Here is a 16,350-nt window from a genome sequence, read left to right on the forward strand (position 1 = left end):
TCCTCTTGGCTCCCCCATTTAAAGCAGATCTTCACTGCATCTGAGAGCACCACAAACAGAAAACACTTTTTAATTCCTTTTTAATATTCAAAGCAAACTCACCCATCTATCCATGTCTCTATGCTTTATTTTGTTGATAAATCACTTAGAAAAACACCCCCTAGCATTTCTGGGCGTGGCCATCTTAAATAACGGCAAATGATTCATGTAGTATTTACTTCCTGGGATCAATCTGCCCTTAGTTCAAGCATCCATGCAGGAAAGTGTGCTTCTCTGAGAAAACCCCTCCCTCCCCTCCTGAAGACTCCTGGGATGTATATTGTTTGCCTAGGCAAGAAACCAGGAAGTAACTAAAATGTAAAAAAAAAAAAAGTTTGAAACAAGTACATTTGATATACTTTCCTTTCTGTTTACCAATGTTAGCAGAATGACAATTAAAAATAATCAATGTTGATTGGGAGAGTGAAGTTCCACTTTACATAAAGTACTCGAAACCCATACTTGAGTAAAAGTACAAGTACTCGATCAAAAAGTGACTTGAGTAGAAGTGGAAGTGCTCAATCAAAAAGTGACTTGAGTAGAAGTACTAAAGTATTCAACATTTTTTGTACTTAAGTATTGCAAGTAGTTTTTTTTTAAATTTTGCTACTCAAGTACTGAAAGTAAAAGTACAAGTACTGTGTTATGTAGTTATTAAAGAAAGAAGTCAAAAGTTTGAACATCATATTGTTTTTTATTATTTCAAATGCAGCTTTTATTTATACATACAGTAGCTTTTATTTCCGTATGCGCTGATAATACACGTTTTGAGCTTCATGAAACCTGCCATCTACTGTTCTGGCAGTGGTAATTTTTATAATAGTAACGAGTAACTATGCAGCACAAAACAAAAATATTGGAGTAGAAGTATTGAAATCATCGAAAAAATGTAGTGAAGTAAAAGTGGAAGTAGGAGAAAAAAATTCTACGCTAGGAAAGTACAGATACCGCCTTTCGGTACTTAAGTACAGTAGTGAAGTAGTTCTACTTAGTTACTATACATCTCTGATTATTACTGTGGAAAATGAATGAAGGTACCATCAAGAAAGCTTCACTGATCCCACAGCATAGTATACTTCAAGATTTAACAATCTATTTCAGTTTTTGTGCTGATCAGATCGCTTCTAGGTCTGACTTTGAGTTTATGTGATTTATAGATTAGCAGATGAAGCAGATCATCCAAGGATGAACATTTATTTTTTATTGATCCATTAATTCAGGGTGAAAATAACCTTAGATACTAGGGTATTAAATATAGGAAAAAAAATTTTTTATGGGTACAAATCAAAAAAATAATTTGCGAGGAATTATGGGAAAGTGCTTACAAAGCACATCAGGTTTCATTCGATTCCAAGGTATCAAATAAGGCTACTTTTTTAGCAAAGGCAAACGTGGATTAAGACCAATTTCTGCTGTCTCAGAGTGAATCCGCCATCTCTGTTCTGAGTTCCCCATACTACATTTTTCAAAAATCTATCCCTCATCTCAGACAGTGTTCCTCCTATGATGTAACTGAAATGAGAACATATTCATTTCAATATATTTTTGTGCAGTGCTATTTCTAGTGCCTTTCCTGTCATCACATTTTAATAATGGAAGTATTGCTATGATCTCAGCAGGCCGGAGAAGATGCAGGTTTCTCATAGACTGTGACAGCAGGACTATTTCATTCTGTTCTACAGGGAGGAGTTTTACATTCAACTTGGAGTTATAATAAGAACATCTAACATTTGGACTTTCTGATATCAAATTTATAGCCGCATAGTTCTGTCATCGGCATAATTGAAACTATTCTAAAGACATAATGCAGTGATTGCAAATGTGAGTGGGTCTGCGGCTGAAAGAAACCCAGAATGTTCAAAAAACAGCGACTGGTGTTATTCTGTAAGGGAGCTTATACATATAGCCAAGAGATTTTTTCTTTTTTTACTGCAGAATTTTTATGGGACACTTTTGACCACATAATACAAATAACAGCTGGACTCATTTGTCACAGTGTAATTACAAATATTGACCAGTCAAGTGCCTTCTATTTTTCCATGCTGCATGAAGAGAATCTGACTGGCAACCCACTGTGCCATATACTGTACAATGCTTGAAATGGGACACTTAGGGGAAACACACAAGTTAAAGTGATTGAAAAGTCTCGCTTTATTTTTCTATTAAAATAAGAAACATATTATACTTACCTTCTCTGTGCAGTGTTTTTGCACAGGGCAGCCCAGATCCTCCTCTTCTTGGGTCCCTGGCTGGAGCTCCTGGCCCCTCCCTCCTTTTGAGTGCCCCTACAGCAAGCAGCCTGCTATAGGGGCACCCGAACCGAGCTGCAGCTCCGTGTATGCATTCAGACATGGAGCTGCCATTTGGCCCTTTTCCTGATTGGCTAACAGTTTGATTGACAGCAGCAAGAGCCAAAGGAACTGCTGCTGTGTCTCAGCCAATCAGGAGAGAGAATCCTGGATGGCTGAGGCACTTATGGACATCACTGCACAGATAGGGGGTTCATTCAAGGCTGGGTTCACACAGGCCTGCAGTCTGGTGTCCTGTGCGTTTGTGTTCACCAGGTCAGGTGTGATTCAGGTGCATATTTTTCCCTGAATTCGCACTGGAACCGGACCCAAAAACGCACAAGAACCTTTTCAAATTCGCACTGCAGCCACCCCAGACATGTGTGAACCGGCTCTATTGAAAGCCAGTCAAACTCATATGTTATGCAAATTGGATGTGGTGTAAAACACATACAATTTGCTTATATGTGAACCCAGCCTTAAAGAACACAATCCCCGCCCAACCATCATACTGGGCCAATGGATTGGGGATGATCAGCCCTTAATGGCAGCTCATCTTTTAGGGTTATATGATCGTCTGAGTCATGGTGTAAGAGTTCTGATATCTAATTTTACTGCCTTCTTGTTTAAGTTAAATGACTGGTATTGAAGCCAGGGGATAAGTCTGAAAGCCATGGAGCTTTTCTGGATGACATCTGCAATGGTAGTCCTTAAACAGAAGTTACCTTTACATTTCCAGTGGGAGTAGTAACAGTTTTATGAAGGGAAACACTGACAGGATTTAGTTTGTCAACAACCCAGAACCACACTTCTTGATAATCAGAAAAGTATATCAAATAATAAAACTGATTTCCTAATACAGTACCACTCCAAATAAATCCATAAATCCCTAAATCCACAACTAAGACAAATGGATAATCAAACGTAATTTGGTGCGTGCTGAAATCTATGTATATCATAACACATATTAGTGTATCCAGCATAAAGAGCTGTAGGTTTTCCACAACCTTTTTACCTTTCTAGAAAGCTGAATAAAGTCTTTATATATCAATCCTGCTCAGGTGTGTATTGCCATGTAAAAGGATTAACACATAATCTAAATATAAATAGCTGTTGAGTCATTATTGAATGCCTACCCAGCACAGCCCACTTAACTCCTAACTGCATGGTGGCACTGTCAGTCCGGCTTCAGGCCTTTAATTACTCCAGCACGGATTGTTAACTCATTAAACAAAAAAGTATTTTCCATACACTAGGTTCACCAGGCAAATTACATCTTTTTCTGCCAAAGTAGGGTTCCAAAAAACAAATTGCTTATTCGCTTGCAATATTTGAGGCCAAACAAGATCTATAAATAAGTCACTGCGTAATTATTCCCTGCACATCAAATTGGTCACTTCAACAGGATTTTTGATTGCCCTATGACCTTGTTTAATGGGAAACTAAATGCTCCAATCCATAGTCTATTAGGGAATCCTCATGGACATTCTTTACCTGTACACAAGCTTCCTGTTTTATGGCTGTTATAAGAAAGCCAGGATTGAATGAACACAGAATACAGTTTATACACAAGCAGATAGCACAAGTAAAAGACATTCTAAAGAATTTTAGGTTATGTTGTTATTACATTTCATCTCTATGAAGCAAGATGAAACAGAAATCCTATGTGTCCCATGGCCCTTGTATGAGTATCAGTAATAAATGAAATTAGTAATGTAGTAGTAATGACATAATCGTACATCCTGCCTTCTTAATGGACTATGCAAAGAAAACTTTAGAGTGAAGACAGCCGAGACATTAAGACAAATGACCACTGTTTGGCGGAACATGAATGTTCATATTTATAATCCTATTGATTCCTATTTTATCTAAACTATTACCTTCAAAAACAAGTTGGCACCAGAAGCTACCATAAATGTATTTGAAAAGCTTACTTTTAATATGGCAATCCAGTGCTCCTAATCTCAGCAAGAACCTTGAGTTGAAGTTCTTGAAAGTAGGGGTATTTATTAACAAATGGTAGTCAACCAATAGTTTGCATATTTTATGTTGGGCATACCAAGAAACTGTAAGGGTACATTGGTGCATCTGGCAACCTTTGCCGTTACTCTGGAAAGTGGTTTGTGATGGAAATTTCAGAGGGCATTTGACATATCACCTCCTCGTCCCCTTTTTAAACCCTGAAAATACCAACCTACCACAATGCAAATTGTATGCATTGCATGCAGAGGCAGGGCAGAACCAACATGGTCCCCATACTCTTATATTGGTTGCATTCAGCAACAATTCCTAAAAAATAGGATTTATTGTACTCCATGTATAATCCCTTTCCTTAAGTGCATTAAAAGACCGTTGGGTATACAGACGTCCAAAGGAGAAATAGACACTGGCAACACAAAAGCCATTGCCCAGTACAGGATAACTTTGTCCAAAACCATCACGCCTATGTTTTGGAGCAAAGTAGTACAGAGAGCATTTAAGAAAACCCAGGTGTGAGACCTGTGTTCATACATATAGACTCCAAGAAAAAGATTTTACGGGGAGAACAAAACAAAGCTTGCAAACTGGGAAAATTAGCATAAAGCCAAAAGACCAAAAAACACTCACAAACCTAGCAGAGTGTCCCTAACAGGAAAGGGTTGAACCCAAACCTTAAGACCATAGGTTTGGATGATGCACGGGTCACCTAGAGATGGTGGACAGTTGCTGGTGTACACCCATGGGGTCCCTCCAGAATACAAAAGAAATCAGTCTTTCTGAAGAGCTAGTGGCTGAGACAGTCTTTCACTGCCAAAAGCACACTGAGACAATGGGGGGAAGTTTCCTTTCGGGGCCAGCGAGACAGATGGGAGAACAATTTCTGGCTGAGGTTAAAGGCAAAAAATACCTTAGGAAAGAAGAAGTAAGCCCTGGGCCTCAAGACCCCCTTGTCCCTACACAAAACTAGAAGGTTGCAAGATAAGGCCACCAGGTATAGATCCCACAGAGTCACGGGGGGGGGGGGGTTACACTGGAGACACTCTGTACAAAGGTATAAATCAGTGAGTATAAGACCAACGGTCTCTGAAACAAGACAGACCAGGCACATACCTGATCCTTAACAGTGCTAACCTGGTCCAGATTCAGCTGCAGGAAGGAGAGGCTTTATCCCAAAATGAAACTCCTAGGATGGAAACCCCTAAGATTCATAGCAAGTGAAGCATGCCTTTCAGGTCCTATGATAAACCTTATGGGAAGTAGAGTTTCTAGCTGTTAGTATCTTGGGAAACACAAATCCCCCAAAAAAAAAAAAAAAAAAAAAAAAAACCCACCAAGGCTTCAACATTAATCCCATTAACCACTTCTGCACCCCTTAATGACCAGGCCATTTTTTGTATTGCCTTACTTTAACGGACAATTGTACGGTCATGCGACGTTGTACCAAAAAAAAAATTGATGTCCTTATTTTCCCACAAATAGAGCTTTCTTTTGGTGGTATTTGATCACCTGTGCAATTTTTTTTGCGCTATAAAAAAAAAAAAAAAGACAATTCTGAATAAAAAAACAGCAATATTTTTCATTTTCTGCTATGATTATGTCCGCTTAGAGGAAACGCGTCAGGAACGTCATTCATGTCATATACTTCTGTATTACATGCCTAAGTTCATTGGATGCTTGTAAGTGTTTTTTTGGCTTTCATATTATAATAAAGTCTAGCGGTTTTACACTATGTCGGTCTTATCTGGCTTCCTCCATGTACAACTGTGAGAGATTTACGGCTTCCGTTGTGATACTGTGGCTACCTTCCTGATATCCGGTGTTCCAGCCTTGTCTTGGAAGTATACAGCAATACCAGCCCATATACTATATAGTATCTTGGGTCCATACTCTCCGGTGAGCGCAATTTATTGATCTTTGGTGTGGGGTCCCCTGGCACGGTTGAATATCACCTTTGTATTTGGATGCACACCTATCATCACTACCTGGGACTCACTTTATGAACTTTTTTCAGTGGCTACACTTGATCACTTCATATTTCATTTGATTATATATCATTTATTTGATTTGTGTATTCATGTACTCACTTATGGTCACATGATGTTTGTTATTTTGGTTTAGCGCTGCAATTTTTTTAATTTTTTCACTTTATTTACAACACATGTCAGTTGATTTGCTAGGAGCTTTTCTGGTTTTATCATTCTTTTGTTAGCGCAGTTTATTTACTATATTATTTTCACTGTGGGGGGGAGGCTTGTGAAATCAATACAGAGACCTGTGTTCCTAAATAGGAGGAACACAGGAGCTCTGCATTGACTCCTGAGAGAACAACGGTCTGCTGTCTTTACAACAGCAGACCGTCATTCTCCCTTCACGGTGAGCGATCTTGGGTGCCTGGTGGCAATCGCAGCCGCCGGCCCCGTGAATCGGCTTCCCCACTGGCGAATGGGCAGGGGCAGCCCCAGGATCACCTCCGCGGACTGCCATACAGGTACGGCGATTCGCAGGAACCTGCTGACCTGCCGCCGTATAACGGCGGCTGGTCGGCAAGTGGTTAAAGTCAGCCACCGTGAAGTAAGATGGCAAAATAGTCTTTGGGACAGAAGATAAATGTGGTAGCTCTGCTGATTTCCATCATTCAATCATGTGCAAACAGCAAGAATGTATTTATTTTTTTGTATTTCCCTTGCAACTGATTGGGTATTCTTTACCAAGTGAAGCTTTACTGCATTTATAATTACTAAGGAAAATGAGTGCAACTTCACTTACAAAGTGCACCACCTATTTTTCTTTAGTAAATCAACCCCAGTGTCCCTTGAAGACAATGCAGAATAAATTCTTCTCATAAACAAATCCTGCAGTCCTGCACCAAAACCAGGATGCCCATGCATGAGTACTGACAACAAAACCAAGCTTTTTAGCAGACCAGCACAGCTTAAAATAAAATTACAACTACTGGTCCATACATATTACATTGTTCGACAGGGTACAATAACAAGCAATACCCCAAGCTACTAAGTGAAAGTGTAAAACTGACCACTGCAATATGGAGAAAACAAATTCTAAGGTGTAAGCATATTATCTGCAGAAATCCATTTAAATGATTATTTACAGCTTAGCAATAGCCAGAGGAGGCTCTATGGGCTTATAGGTGTGTGGCTTCCAGCAAGAGGCACTTAGCAGGGATCCCTATAGGCTTAAATGGAATAGGAGCTGCCTGTCATACATCTACAACACCACTAGGCTCAAAAAGCAGTACCAAGCTGACCTACTGTTTACAATACCAGATAGATCCTCCAATCAGACCTCCCACAAAGTAAATGTGTCAAAGCCCAGCTTCTGCATCAATGGTATGGCATAGTGTTTATGACAAGCATACATTTGCTGTATAGAATTTGTGACCTTTATTGTTGTGCTATGACTATTTAAGTAGTTCTAACATCTGAACATTTTTCTGCCTTAATGCATTCCCTGCATTAAGGTAAAAATGTTCCAGTAGCAATATCATCCCACCCCCCCTAATTATACTTACCTCACTCGATCCAGTGCTTTGCCCATCTGTAGCAGGTCTCCCCTCTATCCCCAGTTATCTTGTGATGAGGGAGCTGGGGTTGGAGAAGGCTGCAGGGCCGAGCCACGCTGTATGTGTCTATGGATGCAGGCAGCACGGCTCAGCTTTGAGCCCGCATGTGTGCCCCCATAGGAAGCAGCTTCCTATGGGGGCGTACAGAGAAGAGAAGAAGCCAGAAGCTCTGGCGGATCCATTTTTTTTCCACCAGCTAGCGCTGGCGGGGGGCCCTAGAAGAGGAGAAGGGGGCTGCTTTGTGCAATTCCATTGCACAGAGCAGGTAAGTTACCCCAGAAGTATGCCATGTTTGTAAATTTGTTTTTTAAAACATAAAAATCACCCTAAAGGTTAGGTTCGTCTTTTGGTGTGTGCCACATAATACACCCATATGTGTAACATGCCCCAGCATCCCTTCATTTCCCCCCATAAAAGCAGAGTTACTATATATATATATATATATATATATATATATATATATATATATATATATTTACATTTACATTTTTATTTTCTAAATTAAATTTTTTTTACATTTCTTTAGTGGTTATCTGGTTTCTGGCCTGAGCCAAAATTATGTCTTCAAGGGCATTTTTCCTTTCATCTGGGGTTCTCTCAGCTAAACACACCCTCCTGTCTGCATGCCTGAGCTAAGGGCAGCTGGACTCCGTGAAGTTAAGGTCACATGAATCATCTGCCCTTACTCAAAATAGCCATAGCTAGAAATTCTACGTGGGTGTTTACCAAAGTGATTTCTTAACAAAATAAAGCATGGAAACATGTATGGATGGGTGTGTTTTCTTTGAATATAAATAAATGCTTATTTACTGTACTCCCCCATCCCCATGCCAAAACACCGCAAAGGGAATTAAAAAAATAAAAAAAAATAAAAAAAAAACTATAGGGAAAAAACAATCTCATGAGAACATGTTTCAGTGCTGTGTTTGAGCACCATCGTGTGAGATTTTGCCATATCAGCATTCCCCGGGGTCTTGTGGGAAGGAGAGCGATGTCATACACCTGCAGTATAGAAGATGGGGGAAAGGTAAGTACATTTATTAGCTTTTATATTCAAAGAGATTTATTTTTTGTCTTGGCATGGGTGACTGGGTCACAGTTAATAGGCGGACACTGCTTATAGAGCTTTTACAAACTGTACCTATGCTAAGGCACTGCTCGTGTGACAGAAAAGAAAGTGTAAACAATTGTTATAAATATGTATGAAATATTAATTTTGACTACACCCCTAATTCCAATTCGAGAGCTACGCAGGGTAGGTCTCTTATATCTGTAAGACATCTACCTGTCCTTTAATTACATGCTTGACTAGTAAATTTCATTATTGCAGAATGAATATCTGAGGAGGATGGAGCATGATGTCATTTATGTGTGTAAAATCTAAGTGAGTCTAAGTCAATTCTGGACCAGTCTGCATCTTGATATTGTGCTGCTTTCCAACTTAATTCATATTAAAGTGTTACTAAACCCACAACCATAAAATCTGTCTATAGATGCAGAATAAATAGCATGCTGGTTATACTCAATGTGTAACTTAAGGGATTAATCCTCTGCATTGTGTTAAAGGGTTATGTGATCCTGTATACACAGATCCTCCCTGTCCTGCATGTTCACTCCGGACAAGTCCAGATAAGCACAGTAAGTGTAGTTCAGCTGCACATGCTCAGTTTGGTCTCAATTGCTCAGAGAACATTTCCTGGTTTTAGCTGAGCTATCCAGGTCACATGATATTGACATCACAAATGATAAATGATCCTAAATGATAGCCCAGTCTCTCCCTCCTCCTTCATGCCCAGTAACTAAAAAAGAACACAGTGGGTGGGATGTCACATTTTGATTGATGGATGATTTTTTTTTTTCTTACAAGGGTACATGTGATCAGAACAGGGCCAATCAGCATTGATTGTCTAGACATGTTCAGACAGAGATTTAAGGGTCTTGAAGCCAAATAGGACAATCGTGGGAGAAATGAAAACTCCTCCTACAAATTATCAGCACTCACTGATACAAGTCACAAGATTGCTCTAATTGCTATATACAGCTGATGAGAAAAGATATTTATTAGTTTATATTTTCTAAAATAATTGCATTTCCATGTTTTGTGTACTATTGGAGCCCCCTACAGGCAAAGTGACGTATCGGTACGTCGCTCGCCCACGAGCCTGTAGGGGGCGAGCGCGCGCTGCCAGCGGCGCGCCCCCGCTCGTTCCCTGCCTTCCCCGCGCGTGTGACCGGTGGCTCCGATGTCTGCCGGCCACTCGCAATCTCCCTCAGGAAAGGGAGAAAGACAGACGGCTGATGTAAACACAGCCGTCTGTCATTCTCCCTTAGATCATGACAGAGGCTATGCGATGCTACGTAGGATCGTATTTCTCTGTGATGATCTAACAAGCCACACCCCCTTATAGTTTGAATCATGCCCCTAGGGACACACTTAACCCCTTAATCACCAATATAGTTAACCCCTTCCCTGCCAGTGACATTTTTACAGTAACAGTGCATATGTATAGCACTGATTACTGTAGTAATGTCACTGGTACCCCCAAAAGTGCCAAAAATGTCAGTCAAAGGTCAGATCTGTCTGCCACAATGTCGCAGTCCCGCAAAAAAAAAAAAAAAAAAAAATCGCAGATCACCGCCATTACTAGTTAAAAAAAAACCAAAACAATAAAAATGACATAGATCTTTCTATTATACGCAATAACTTTTGCGCAAACCAATCAAAATACGCTTATTGCAATTTTTTTTTACCAAAAATATGTAGCAGAAAACAAATTGGCCTAAAATGTTAAAAAATTTAGATTTTTACTTTTTTTTTTTTGAGAATTTCACATAAAATAATTTGAAAAATATTTATTTTTTCAAAATTGTCGCTTTTTTGTTTATAGCGCAAAAAGTAAAAATCGCAGAGGTGATCAAATACCACCAAAAGAAAGCTCTGTTTGTGGAAAAAAAAGGACATTAATTTCATTTGGGTACAGTGTCGCACGACCGCACAATTGTCCGTTACAATCATGCAGTGCCGAATCGCAAAATAGGGCCTGGTCTTTGAGCAGCCAAATCCTCCGGGGCTTAAGTGGTTAATGGATATAATAAAGTACAGAAAATGTTCTATAGTTTTTAAACACTATATAAAAGCATACACTACCCAAAAAACAATCACCTGAGGCGTCATATGGGATTCCATTGTTAGTATTATATCTAAAGTAACTGAAAATATCTGTAGTTGCCTGTAGAGCACTCATTCAAAGCTAAAAAAAATTCCAATCTAAAAAGACAATACTGTCAATACTTCTCCTTATCTGTGAAATATTTGATCACTGAAGCAACAGTTTGGAATAACCTATGTTTATCTAATGACACAAGCCCTTGAAATGGTGTTAAAAGCTACAGCTAAGGGGGAAAAAAAAAAAAAGACTAAAAACTGTACTAAAATGACAAAATACACATGCTCACATGAAATTTCATGCAAATGAATTCATATGAGAAGTTAGATTATAATGTGTTCTGCACAAACTGAAAAGAAAGGGAAGCGATTGCCAAATGCCTGTGTCTTATGGGTGTGTCTGAGCAAAATCCTAACTGCAGAACAATGGTACAATGACAGCTGACATAATGCTTCCGGTTCTCTCCCTAGACACCCCCTGCTTAAGTTTCTATATCATGTGATTGTCCCACGTCTGCCTTTTTATCTGGCCAATTAAGTAAAGCTCTCTAGCTGATCAGACGCAGCACTGCAGTGTACACACAAATGGCTGCACCCACACAGAAACAAAAGAAGGACAACTTCTGGAAAAAAAAAAAATAGTTAAAAGGCTGCAGCATATGAATACTGAGTTTATTCAATGATACAGTACAAACAAAAATGCGTATGTACCAAGTGCAGCAACTTATAGCAACTCCTTTTCCTGAATAAGCCTAGAATAGAAGATAGTGGGGTTGGTTTACTAAAACTGGAGAGGGCAAAATCTGGTGCAGCTCTGTATAGAAACCAATCAGCTTCCAGGGTTTTTTTTGTCAAAGCTTAATTGAACATGCTAAAGTTAAAAGCGGATGCTACCAGATTTTGCAATCTCCATTTCTAGTAAATCAACCCCATTGCGTTGTATATTTGTTACAAATTATGACACCGATTTGGGGATTATTCTGCAATTTACACTGCAGCTACAACTGTCTGACATTGTGAACTTCTCAGAAATTTAACATAAATAAAAGAAAGCTTTGATCCTATTTTAGCAAACAAGTTTCAGATATCAAAAAGCAACTTTCTACATGAGCCATACAATGAAAGCCACGTGGAATTAACTGCAGAACACAAAAAGATTTCCCCTTTCAAATAGAAAGAAAATGAGTGTTCTCTTTCAGCTAACCAGTGCTCAGATTTATCCAGCAGATGCCAGACAAGCCAAGCAGCTCCGAATGTTGGTATCCTCTGAGCGGATGGTGGTGCTTTTTAAATCATTGATCAGCAAGTTTTCTCAAAAGAGAGACCCCAATCATCAGCTGTTGAGTAAAGAGGCAAGCTCTTTTAAACAACTGATTTAAACAAAACAATTCACCCATTGAAAATATATCATTTGTTAAACAGAACAGTATGATCTGCATTCCTGTGAAATCAAAGTAGCAGGTGGCTCCCAGGCTGCTCCCCCCTAGGCAGAGTATAGTGTAGGTCATATGGACAAATAGGCTCTGTTCCCTTTGTATCCTTCATGGGTAACTAATTTCAATCTAAATCCTAAAAACATATCAAGTTCCTGAAGCTACAAAAGCTGACCTACTTTCTCCAGCTGAGTTGCCTTTTCTGATGACATGCTATTTAAAACACCTAAACAAAAGGAACCCTGAAGGCAGGGAGCATTGCAAGCTGAATGTCCCCAATAATAAAGACAACGATCTCTGTAGGGCAGAGAGGGTAGAAGTTGGAATAAACCTGGAATTGTAGGGAAGAAATACGCCAACAGGATCCCTCCACATCAAAGTGTACACACTGGCACTGTACCCGTCCGGGAACACAGTTCACATCTGCAATGCGGCTCCTATCATCTCCACTGTCATTCCAAACATACCTAGAGACAGCAGTGGGTTAAATGATGCTGGCCGATCGCTAGAATTGACAGCGCTACGGAGAACTCACCGTGTAGATTTCAGCACCACATGAAGACGGGTCAGCTCATCAGGCAGCGTGCTGGGCTAGTGTTCACACATTGGGAAAGGAGATACAGACAGACAGCTACCACAGCGGGTCCCCGCCCTGCCATCCACTATGACAGGACCCTCGTCCTCTAGTGATCAGTGGAGGAGAACGCCCTTCACATCCCAGGGGGTAAGATTTAGATCGTTTATTCCGAGGCGATGCCCCGCACAATGATGACGAGAAAGGGAGGGCTGGGAAGAAGGCACTGCCCCTCCCTACAGAACCACATCAAAGGTACTGCTAATGAACGGATCCAACAGGGCTAAAAATACACTCAGCTCTAAAAACACAGCACTCCCCCACACTGCATCCCATCACATACACAGTGCATCCTACCTAGGGGACATCTCTGAAAGGTGACAGCACTCCCCCACACTGCATCCCATCACACCTAGGGGACATCTCTGACAGCACTCCCCCACACTGCATCCCATTACATACACAGTGCATCACACCTAGGGGACATCTCTGACAGCACTCCCCCACACTGCATCCTATCACAAACACAGTGCATCACACCTAGGGGACATCTCTGACAGCACTCCCCCACACTGCATCCTATCACATACACAGTGCATCCCACCTAGGGGACATCTCTGACAGCACACCCCCACACTGCATCCTATCACATACACAGTGCATCCCACCTAGGGGACATCTCTGACAACACTCCCTCACACTGCATCCCATCACATACACAGTGCATCACACCTATGGGACATCTCTTACAGCACTCCCCCACACTGCATCCCATCACATACACAGTGCATCACACCTAGGGAACATCTCTGACAGCACTCCCCCACACTGCATCCCATCACATACACAGTGCATTACACCTATGGGACATCTCTTACAGCACTCCCCCACACTGCATCCCATCACATACACAGTGCATCCCACCTAGGGGACATCTCTGACAACACTCCCTCACACTGCATCCCATCACATACACAGTGCATCACACCTATGGGACATCTCTTACAGCACTCCCCCACACTGCATCCCATCACATACACAGTGCATCACACCTAGGGAACATCTCTGACAGCACTCCCCCACACTGCATCCCATCACATACACAGTGCATTACACCTATGGGACATCTCTTACAGCACTCCCCCACACTGCATCCCATCACATACACAGTGCATCCCACCTAGGGGACATCTCTGACAACACTCCCTCACACTGCATCCCATCACATACACAGTGCATCACACCTATGGGACATCTCTTACAGCACTCCCCCACACTGCATCCCATCACATACACAGTGCATCCCACCTAGGGGACATCTCTGACAGCACTCTCCCACACTGCATCCCATCACATACACAGTGCATCCCACCTAGGGGACATCTCTGACAACACTCCCTCACACTGCATCCCATCACATACACAGTGCATCACACCTATGGGACATCTCTTACAGCACTCCCCCACACTGCATCCCATCACATACACAGTGCATCACACCTAGGGAACATCTCTGACAGCACTCCCCCACACTGCATCCCATCACATACACAGTGCATTACACCTATGGGACATCTCTTACAGCACTCCCCCACACTGCATCCCATCGCATACACAGTGCATCCCACCTAGGGGACATCTCTGACAACACTCCCTCACACTGCATCCCATCACATACACAGTGCATCACACCTAGGGGACATCTCTGACAGCACTCCCCCACACTGCATCCCATCACATACACAGTGCATCACACCTAGGGAACATCTCTGACAGCACACCCCCACACTGCATCCCATCACATACACAGTGCATCCCACCTAGGGGACATCTCTGACAACACTCCCTCACACTGCATCCCATCACATACACAGTGCATCACACCTATGGGACATCTCTTACAGCACTCCCCCACACTGCATCCCATCACATACACAGTGCATCCCACCTAGGGGACATCTCTGACAGCACTCCCCCACACTGCATCCCATCACATACACAGTGCATCACACCTAGGGAACATCTCTGACAGCACTCCCCCACACTGCATCCCATCACATACACAGTGCATCACACCTATGGGACATCTCTTACAGCACTCCCCCACACTGCATCCCATCACATACACAGTGCATCCCACCTAGGGGACATCTCTGACAACACTCCCTCACACTGCATCCCATCACATACACAGTGCATCACACCTATGGGACATCTCTTACAGCACTCCCCCACACTGCATCCCATCACATACACAGTGCATCCCACCTAGGGGACATCTCTGACAGCACTCTCCCACACTGCATCCCATCACATACACAGTGCATCCCACCTAGGGGACATCTCTGACAACACTCCCTCACACTGCATCCCATCACATACACAGTGCATCACACCTAGGGAACATCTCTGACAGCACTCCCCCACACTGCATCCCATCACATACACAGTGCATCACACCTAGGGAACATCTCTGACAGCACTCCCCCACACTGCATCCCATCACATACACAGTGCATCACACCTATGGGACATCTCTTACAGCACTCCCCCACACTGCATCCCATCACATCCACAGTGCATCACACCTAGGGAACATCTCTGACAGCACTCCCCCACACTGCATGCCATCACACCTAGGGGACATCTCTGACAGCACTCCCCCACACTGCATCCTATCACATACACAGTGCATCCCACCTAGGGGACATCTCTGACAGCACTCCCCCACACTGCATCCCATCACATACACAGTGCATTACACCTAGGGAACATCTCTGACAGCACTCCCCCACACTGCATCCCATCACATACACAGTGCATCACACCTATGGGACATCTCTTACAGCACTCCCCCACACTGCATCCCATCACATACACAGTGCATCACACCTAGGGAACATCTCTGACAGCACTCCCCCACACTGCATGCCATCACACCTAGGGGACATCTCTGACAGCACTCCCCCACACTGCATCCTATCACATACACAGTGCATCCCACCTAGGGGACATCTCTGACAGCACTCCCCCACACTGCATCCCATCACATACACAGTGCGTCACACCTAGGGAACATCTCTGACAGCACTCCCCCACACTGCATCACATCACATACACAGTGAGTGCATCCCACCTAGGGGACATCTCTGACAGCACTCCCCCACACTGCATCCCATCACATACACAGTGCATCACACCTAGGGAACATCTCTGACAGCACTCCCCCACACTGCATCACATCACATACACAGTGCATCACGCCTAGGGGACATCTCTGACAGCACTCC

General features: G+C 42.3%; 1 protein-coding gene across 4 annotated transcripts in view; it reads right to left on the minus strand.

Annotated features, from left to right (window-relative positions):
* The window catches only part of CCDC92 (coiled-coil domain containing 92), a 100,446-nt gene that overhangs the window by 33,684 nt on the left and 50,412 nt on the right, over positions 1–16,350 (minus strand). For 2 of the 4 annotated variants that reach the window (XM_082245683.1, XM_082245682.1), the window contains exon 1: positions 13,022–13,281. The exons of the other annotated variants lie outside the window; for them this stretch is intronic. The gene's annotated coding sequence lies outside the window, so the exon portion shown is untranslated. Of the gene's footprint in view, positions 1–13,021; positions 13,282–16,350 lie in introns of those variants that run through there. 4 annotated transcript variants of the gene reach the window in all.

The sequence above is a fragment of the Pelophylax lessonae genome (assembly GCF_965119305.1).
Source record: "Pelophylax lessonae genome assembly, chromosome: 1".
Classification (NCBI taxonomy): domain Eukaryota; kingdom Metazoa; phylum Chordata; class Amphibia; order Anura; family Ranidae; genus Pelophylax; species Pelophylax lessonae.